Source organism: Solanum pennellii, chromosome 4 (genome assembly GCF_001406875.1).
Source record: "Solanum pennellii chromosome 4, SPENNV200".
Lineage (NCBI taxonomy): Eukaryota > Viridiplantae > Streptophyta > Magnoliopsida > Solanales > Solanaceae > Solanum > Solanum pennellii.
This window is the reverse complement of record NC_028640.1, coordinates 13,793,975-13,804,280: the sequence shown is the minus strand read 5'-3', so window position 1 is coordinate 13,804,280 and position 10,306 is coordinate 13,793,975. Positions and strand designations below refer to the sequence as shown.

Genomic DNA, 10,306 nt, shown 5'->3' with positions numbered 1-10,306 from the left:
CGGATATAAGATGTTTCTTGGGTCTAGCCAGGTACAATATGATATTTGTGGATGGTTTTGCGTCCATTGCATCTCCTTTTTTACTACTTTGACCCAAAAGAATGTGAAATATGAGTGGTCGGAGTCTTGTGAAAGAAGCTTCTAGATCTTGAAAGATAGACTTACCACCGCTCCGATGTTGACATTACCAGAGAGTACAAAGTGTTTTGTGGTATATTGTGATGCATCTCGAGTGGGTTTGGGTTGAGTCCTTATGCAACACGGGAAGGTTATAACATATGATTTTAGGCAACTCAAAGTTCATGAGAACAACTACCCAACTAATGATCTTGAGTTAGCGGTCATGTTGTTTGCCTTGAAAATATGGAGGCATTACATATGTGGTGTCCATGTTGATGCGTATAACAACTACAAGAGTTATCAGTATGTGTTTACTCAATAGGAGTTAAATCTCCGATAACTACAGTGGTTGGAATTATTGAAATATTATGACATGAGTGTTCTCTACCACCCCGGCAAGGCCAACGTGCTTGGGGATTCTCTAAGTCATATGACTATGGGTAGTGTATCCCATGTTGAAGAGGGAAAGAAATACCTAGTGTAGATATCCATAGGTTTCCTCGTTTGGGTGTTAGATTGGAAAATTCTCCTTAGGGTGGTTGTATGGTCCATCATAACTCCAAATCATCGTTGGTGGTTGAGGTAAAGTCTAAGCAACACCTTGATCCATCATTGATGGAGCTAAAAGAATCAGTTCTGGGCAACCTTAATGAGTCATTCTCTATAGGGGGATGGTCTTTTGAGTTAAAAAAGGGGTTGTGTGTGCCCAATGTGGATGATTTGAGAAACTGGATCCTAGAGGAAGCTCATGGTTCCCATTATTTGATTCATTCGAGTTCTACAAAGATGTATCATGACCTTAGAGAAGTATTTTTGTGGGTTTGGCTTAATATGGACTTCGTATTGGGTTTGCCTTGGACGAATGCAAAATTCCATATGGGTGGTGGTGGTTAGGTTGACGAAATCTTCTCACTTTATCCCCGTTAAGTCTACTTATTTGGCAGAAGAGTATGCAAGGATCTACGTCAATTAGATTGTAAGTATCAATAGAATCCCTTTATCCATTATATCGGATAGAGGTGCTCAATTTACGTATCAATTTTAGAGATCGTTCCAAAAAGAGCTAGATACGCAAGTGAAGTTAAGAACCACTTTTCATCCCCAAATGGATGGTCAAGTAGAGCGTACTATTTAAACCCCTGAGGATATGCTTAGAATATTCGTAATTGATTTCAAGGGAAGTTAGGATTAACAATTGCCTTTTGTAAAGTTCTCTTATAATAATAGTTACCATTCGACTATATCTATGGCTACTTTTGAGGCCTTGTATGGTAGGAGAGGTAGATCTCTGATAGGTTTGTTTGAAGTTGGTCTATGAAACTTTGGCGAATGTCCATACGATAAGTAATCAATTGAAAACAACCTATAGAGGAAAAAGTCTTAAGCCAACAAAAGGAGAAGAGACATAGAACTTGATGAGGAAGATAAATTGTACTTGAAAGTTTCACCTATGAAAGGGGTGATGAGATTTGGCAACAAAGGGAAGTTAAGTCCTGGTTTTGTGGGTCCCTATGAAATTTTGCAAAGGTTTGACAAGGTTGTATACGAGTTGAGATTACCTAGTGAGATATCTTTATTTCATCAAGTATTCTATGTATCCATTCTTAAGAAGTGCATTGGTGACCTCTAGTCCGTTCTTTCGATTTAAGGTCTAGATGTGGATGATTATATCTCCTATGGACAAGTTCCGGTGGAAATCATTGATCAACAAGTGAAGAAGTTGAGGAACAAGGAGGTGGCTTCCATAAAAGCGTTATTGAAGAACCAGCTAGTTGATGGAGCGACATAGGAGGCCGACGCTGGCATGAGGTCCCGTTGTCCTCATCTCTTGCCTAATAAAGGTTATTTGTTCCTATTAATAACTAATATAATGCGTAAAATTGAATTTGACTTGTTTTGCAAAGATGTGCATGAAAATGGTAAAAGTTTGGCTAAAATGAGTTTTCGTGAAAAAGATGTTTTTTTTTCTTGATTTGCACTTATTTGTATATGGTACTTTTTTCCCTTAATGAAATGATATTGGGCGTGTTTATGTTTCATAAAATGAGTTTTGGTATAAGTGACTCATTATGTATTATTGAGCTTATGTTGATGTTGAGAAGGAAATTTCTCATGTTTTGAGCTTCTATGTGTAAATGTCATGTTGTTATGTTGATTTGAGTTGTAATTATGTATATTGATGGTTGGGATGCTAGTATTTTGTCTATAGTTCCCTACAAAAGATATTAGTATCATTCGAGGATGAATGTTTCCTAAGGGGGGGGGGGGGATCATGTAACACTCTTAAAGTCCAAGACGTAATATAGAGAATTAAATGAGTTTATAAGGTTTGTAATACTTTTTTAAGGTCAAAAGTAATGTTTATGATTCATGTAATAAGTTTTAGGCTCAAGATGTCATGAAGTGTCCATGATGTCCGGAGACTAGTGAAAGAGGTGCTAGTGTGCCTTAGCCAATTTCAAGGGGTTTAAGAAGTCGGAAATTGATTAAAATTGGTGTAAAGGTGTCAAAATAGTGTTATAGCATCTTTAGGGTTGAAACGTTCGGGTAAGACTCCCCAAGAACAAACCTAGGGGTACTTGGAGAGGACCCTTGCATTTGACCTAAACCTACCAAATGAGGCAGTGTAGGCAGCAGCACCTGCGCCTGCCAAATAAGAGGGCATCGCCTGAGTTATAGGGCATCGATGCCCCTGTAGTGCAGGACGTGCAGGATGGTGGGGGGACCAGGTCGTCGACTGACCTACGGACCTTAGGTTGGCGTCTCCTAGGTCAGCATGCATTTCATTGTCTTTTTTATGATGGTTCATTTAACTACTTAATTATTTAGGGGTTTAATTAGGGGTTAAGGGGTGGTTAATTAAGTTAGTTAAGTGACTATATAACCTACCCTAAGTCTAAACTCAACTTAATATCCCACAATTCCCAAACCAAAATCACTCTATCTACTCTCTACTTTCTCTCTCCCAAAGAAAACTCCATTGAAGGGCAAGTTCTACGGTTTCTATAGAAGCAACAAGAACACTTTTAACCATAAATATTCGAAAAATATCAAGGTAGGGGAACCTTTTACCTTTGGGATACCTTTCCCCAAAGGTCTCTACCAAAATTGGTTTTCAAAAAGATGATTTCATTTGGGGTTCTTTCTAATCCGAAATTGATCTTCTAAATTATATTTTTTATTGTTTCTTTTGATAATTATTATTATAGTATGATATATTATTTTTCAATTATGCTAGTTCTTGATGGTTTAACCTAGTATGTGAAATAGATCATGAATTGACCCAAATTCCCTAACCGTAGGTTATGAACTCATGTTGAATTTATTAGGATTGATACAATTGACTTAATTCTTATGTTAATTACTATTTAATTATGTTGTTACACCTATTGATGGACGAAATTCTATTGATCGAGTGTAAGACCGATGATGATGGGTTTTGAAGGAGAATTGGTACGACTTTGTGATCTTGAACCTTTACTTCAATTGTGATGGCTTATACTTGGCGATGAAGTTCAATTGAAGCATGCCTTACGATTATATTAAGTAGGTTGGTATGATGATGTAATTGAAATGTCTTGAATATGATAAAACATGAGATTACGTTTAAGATGAAATGATATAAGGTTGGTTATGAATTGCCTATGTGTTGTATTATGACATAATGATGATAATTTGTTGATATCTCATATAAGGGTTGTATTAAAAGAACATTCTGATGCAATTCCTAATGAGCTAATGACACTGAATATACAAGGGATTAGTCTCCTATGGCCTAAATTAAGTGATGATTGTTAAAAATGACGTAGATACATTCCAAAAAAGGACTATAGCTTAACACCGAGTAAACTAGTAGTGAGGAGTGTCCCTTCCCAATGTGGGAAGGGAGGTTCACTATTGTACTCATGATATTGGAGATTACAATACAATGTGTATAAAGAGGTACCTAAGTTTATGTCCTAGTTCTTGAACTATGTTGCCCCCATATGAATACTAGATAGTGGATCCACCTAGAGTCCTTGTTCATGTTTGGTACTACCTTGGCAAGTATTCCACCTTCTTTAGTGTAGGGTTTCAAGAACATGGATTCCACATTTAGCTATTGTGGTCTATCTCGGTTAAGGAAAGTGTTCTTAAAAGTAAAATGAAGAAATAAAGTGAACACTAACGAGGGTGACTTAAGGGGTTTGACTTAGGCTAGGTAAGGGTATGGGACTCTACCTATACATTGATGATCTTATATGATGTTAGTTTCATATATGAATATGCTGTTGGTCTATATTCATATGTATGATGATGATTTCTCTTATTGTTATGTTATGTGAGTCTAGACATTGCTTGTGATCCTTTTTTTTGTTACTTGGTTTAGTAAGGTTATGAGACTTTACATTGTCATTACACTTGTAGACTTGATGGTGAGTTATGAGTAAGGGTCTTATATATGTTTTAATGTTATGAACATCTTATGTACGCTTTGTTGTTATATCATGATGTTCAAGTTGGTTTGGTTATGTACTCAAATATGCTATGATATATGTTGACTTGGTTATACTTGATGATGTTGGTCTGGTGTTGTATATGATCTTGTCTAAAGGATATGTGATTATTGGCTTATATAGGTTCTTGGTTGTGCATAAGGCTTTTCAAAGTAACTTAGCCTGGTTTTGAACAAATGTCCCCTTTAGCATGATTTCAAATGTTTCATGTGCTTGTTTCCATACTTAATACAAGTGTTGTACTAACCCATATTTCTATGTTTCTACAAATATGTAGGTTCCGGCCGTTAAGCTTCTAGAAGGGCCGCTTGAAGTAACTTGAACTCTTATTCTCTAACTTTGGTAGGTCCTCACCTTCCGAGGACGATGCCACTATCTAGATTTTGATGTTGTTTAAGTCTTAAAGATAATTCAGTTTTTTCTCTTTCATTTGAAGACTATTATTATATATGCCGATATGTGGCTTTTGTTGTAATTAAGAATGGGCTATGCCCAAACGTTGTACTCGATCTAGATGGTTTAAATGTGAGACGTTTCCCATTCGAGTATCTTTATATATTATGTATATGAAATAAAAGTAGAAGCCTATGTATTGCTTCAAATGCGAGAAGTCTATGTAAGCTCCCTATGTATATTTTCTGTGTAAGCGAGAGGTCTATGTAAACCTCATATAATAGATGCATATAAATTTTTTTAAAATTTCCGTAAATTTAACCTATGAAATGTAATGACTAATGCTAAGAGGTTAGTCTACCTCCTCTTCGAGGATGACAACAATGGTTACTTATAGATGGGTGCTCCTCAGATGTGACATAAGTCTCAAAGGGGGTTCAAAAGAGTTTCACATATTCATGGGTAGGTCAAAAAAGAGGTATATGTCAAAGTTGGTACACAATCTTAAAATTTGCCTAAGATCATGTAAAGTTGATACCTTTCTAAATCAATTAGACTAACTGCACAAATTCTAGGTTTAGTCATGCAAGGCTCAAAGTAAGCTCATCACACAAGGTAGTGACACTTAAATCAAACAAGACAATATACTTTCGCTAGTGTGCAATGGTCATTGCAAAAGAATCAATTAGATTATTGGCTAATCACAATGAGATGCCAAGAGTTCACATATTGCCTATATAACTTCATTCGTTCTTGTTGTAGCCGCATATTATTGTTTGTTCGATGGACAACACTTTTTAAGTCATCGATATCGATCGAAAGTGAGACTTAAATTTGTACAAGAACAATAACTTTCAACACAAGAGGTCGCGAAATTTTCAAAAGTGAATATTTTTCGAAAGGGTCAAAATCATTATGGAATTAGGACCTAAAAGAGAGACATAAGAACAACATTTGCGAAAGCAATTTTAAAACAATATTTAAATAGACAACCCCCGTATAGCAATTCTCTCATCATGATAAAAAAAAATCTCTCCATCCTTTGAAACATATATCAATTATAAGAAGTTCATAAGACTCTTTGTACAAAAAGATTCTGAATTTCATTATATCTCTATAGTCATAACTTTAAAAGAGTCTAACATATAATTATTCATACTCACTATAATACATGTGTTATCATGTATACTCACAAGAAAATTTGATTGAACAAGTGTCATAGTCAAAGATGTATCACAGTTGAGGCACTTTGTTCGCCAAAAGAAGTTGCACCAAGAAAAAAGAATTTCTAACATGATGAAATATGTTTGGTCAATAATCATATACATCTATCGAGTCTAAATCTGGGACATCCCCAAAATACTATATGAACATATGAGAACTCATAAAATATAGAGATATTTTTCAAATACTCTAAATTAGAGATGAAGGTTTTAATAATACAATCATTATTTCAACAACAACTTACTTGTAAATAAAGGGAACCCTTAAACATCAATCACAAGGAATACAATTGTTATTCCTAGAACGAAAGAGCAACTTTTTTTGGAGCCTTGGTGATTCCATCACCTATAGGGACTTACGCAATTCGAATGCTAGTATCCGCAGCTAAAAACTTATTAAATTCAAGGCATAATACATAAATATACCCTTTAATTTAGGGTTTAGGGTTTAGGGTTTACATTTATGCCCTTCAACTTTGGATGTGCGCAAATAGACACTCAAACTTGTATAAAGTTGAACAAATAGACACACATGTCCTACATGTCATCCTACATATAATTTTTTGTCATATGTGGTGTCCTACGTGTATTGTGTCATGTAGGACTCATGTGTTCATTTATTTAAAACTTGGATAGTTAAAGTGCCTGTTTGTGCATTAGGAAAGTTGGAGGTCAAAGTTAATATTTGAAACCAAGTTTAGGGTCCAATATATGTATTATGCCTAAATTAGATGATGTGATGCGTATTTGGTTTCATTGTTTCTTAACACACTCCTCTGACATAGCAACTGTCCCAAACTATAGTGTATAGTCATATCCTAGTTTACCACCAACTTTCACCAATTTTAACATTCTATCATGGTAATTTTGATAGCTAACTTTGTCTGCGTCAATGATAGAAAAATAAAAACTTCCTCTACTGTCATTTTGCAATATAGATAACTAGTTTCCTTCAATCAAGTTGGATATCAAAAGATTTAAAGTAACTTTACTTTTTATTACCTCATTCAAGAATTCATCATGGGATGATAATGTTGGAGAATGAATAAAATTGATTTTATTCTAAACATTAGCCTTTTTAATAATTGGCAATCCCATCTCATATGAATCTCGATCAAGATCTATAGCTGTAATATGCATAATATTTACACACATAGATCAATCATGTTCTATACATCAATCAGAGAAAATATTATAAACCAATTTTAGTTGCGATGCACTAGCCTTGCCATCATCAGGAATTATAAGGGCAGTAAGGAGTAAGGAATATCCAGTGAACACTCCAATTTCAATTGTCTTTTTGGCATTTGTTAGTTTCAAGAGCAATGCAATTAGTTTTCCAGCTTTTGGTGCAGTTTCCATTATACATATGGAATACACGTCTTATTTTCCCTTATTACTATATCCTTTTTATTTCTAAATATCTCTAAAATTTGTTATATCTTTAATGTATTCGAGCTACATATTAATATATCTGAGACAATATTTAATATATACGAGCTATATATTACGCATCTGGTTTATTTAATAATGTATCTGAGCTAGTTTTTAATGTATCCGAGCTACATATTATGTATTCGATTTATATTATAATGTATCCAAGATACTCATTAATGTATCCGAGCTATATATTATGTATCCAATTTGTGTTACTTTGTAAGTGATTAATGTAATTATAAACTAAAGATGGATAGATTGTAATTTAATATTAAAACTACGAGATTTATTTAAAATGCACATATTTTATTTACTCATTTTGGCCCGATCAATCCCCACTCCTACTAAATACTACTCAGTTCGATTAAAAAAACACCTAGTTTGATTTGAAATGAAGATTAACAAAAGAAAGAAGACTTTTCAATATTGTGGTTATAAATTAAAGTTATGTCAAATGTATCAAATAACTCTTTAATTTTGTTGTCTCAAACATGTCACGTGGAAAACTGAAGTTTAAGTGTTGCAAAAAAAAGAGAAGGAAATGAATCATTCTTTTTGGAACAAACTAAAAACAAATAACTTAGACCATTCTTTTTAAATGGACGGAGTACATATTACTCTTTTCGTCAGAAAGAATTTTTCTATAATAATTAGTCTTAAGTCATATGCGGCCCTTTAAAATTGTCCACATGTTTCAGTTAGACATCTTAACTTAGGTTAGTACCTATGGAACACTTTAATCCTTAAAAATTTATACCTATTAAATACAAGATGAAAATGTGGTGCAAGACAGAAGTGTGTGTGTCTCAAACACAAAACCAATAAAATGATGACACGTGGCAATTAGATAAAATAAAATTTAAAAAAATTATTTTTCAACCAACCCAAGCCAACCCCTACCTCACCCCGCCCCACTTCTTCTTCTTATTCTTCTTCGAAATCTATTGTCATTTAAAGCTTTTTACCATTTTTTATTTATAATTACTTACTAACATATTAAATAAAGAATAACAACTCCGACTGTAAAAAATAATCAATTAATATTATTTTTATCAAAAAATGGAACGTTATAGAATATTTGAGATTCATATCTATATAAATATAAATTTAAAAATGATAAAGAAGAATAAATGAAAAGGATTAGAGAAAGAGACACAGACGTACTTAAGAGGACGGTGCAGTGAAGAAGAAGATAGGGAATTTTCATTTTGTTTTTTATTATTTTAAAAAAAAGATAAGTATATAAGTTGTAAAATAAAAATAAAAAGAAAAAATATGATTTTTTATTGCTATATGCTCTCAAGGAGTATGGAAATTTTTTTTTGGTCATGTCAACATTTTGTGTCTAATAGGAATGATTTTTTGAAAAAATAAGGTGTTCAATAGGTGCAAGCTCAAGTTCAAATGTCAAGTGAAATATGTGGAAAGTTTTAAGTGATCGTAAATGACTTAAGCAAAAAAATTATTATGAGTAAGTGAACAACACGAGGTCTTATGTTCGGTTGGAAAATGAAATTTATACTTTTAAAGAAGTCACGTGAAAAAGGTATTGACCAATCTACTGTTTGTTAGGGGTAATAGTAAATAGCAAGAATTTGGCCAAAAAATCAAAATAATAATAATATAGTTATTTTTAGTCAAAATACATTAATGTTTAAAGGCTAATGTTCAAAAAGGTAAAATAACATACGAAAATTATCATTCTCACTAAATTTAGACCAAATTTTCTGGCCAAAATAATTTTTTTTTCTAATTTTTTAAAGAGTTTTAGCAATTTAGGTTTTTTATTTAACAAAAAATACTTTGAGGCTTTATACAAAAAAATTTGGATGGTCATGGCTGAAAGTAATATTTTTTGTTGTGCATTATTGAGATTATGGGTAACATGACATTAAGAAGAGATCTTTTTCAGTGTGACTGTGTATCCTTGTCAGTCGAGTTGTCAGCTCGGGAACCTTGTGTCTAGTAAGAAAAATCTTAGTAAACATAAGATAGATCATGTTTTCTGCACCGTGGGTATCGATTCCACATTTAATAAGCCCACCCTTATGTCAACGGGTTTCACGACCGAACGACCAAAGAGCATGGTTTGTGCAACGTGATAATGATAGGCGCATCCAAGCATAGTTTTGTCATAGTGAGTTTAGAAATTAGGTGTTCATGTTATTTTTATTTATTGGATGGATTCACTCCCCAAAGTGCCCAAAATTAGGATGGTCGAGGGTTGCCAGTACAAATTAAAGGCTTGGTGGGAAAATTTCACTTCAAGTGAAAAAATAATAATAGAAAGAAGGTAGGAGTGCCTGCCTATGATATTCAAGGTTAATCTAGGCACATGTGATTAGAGAATTGATTCAGTCTTTGTGTTCCAGACTTTGTTCTGCTCCCTTCAAGGACTTCAAACTTACACCTATATTGGAAGAAATCTATTATTTAACGAGTTTGAAGTATCGAGGAAAAGGTCAAATTATTCCACAGAGTCAATCAGGGAAGAAATTGTATCGATACTTAGACTGGAAAATGAACGAACACTTCGATGCTTCGAACATAATTGGGTTTCTCTAGATTACCTATATAAAAGGTATAGACACTCAAATAGTTACAAAATATTCAGGAAAAAAATCCTTTTGCACTAAT

The 10,306-nt window shown here is 33.5% G+C and overlaps 1 pseudogene; it reads right to left on the bottom strand.

Moving 5' to 3' along the window:
- Window positions 1–6,531: 6,531 nt before the first annotated feature.
- LOC107016526 lies at window positions 6,532–7,594 on the bottom strand (annotated as a pseudogene).
- Between the last annotated feature and the right edge of the window lie 2,712 nt (window positions 7,595–10,306).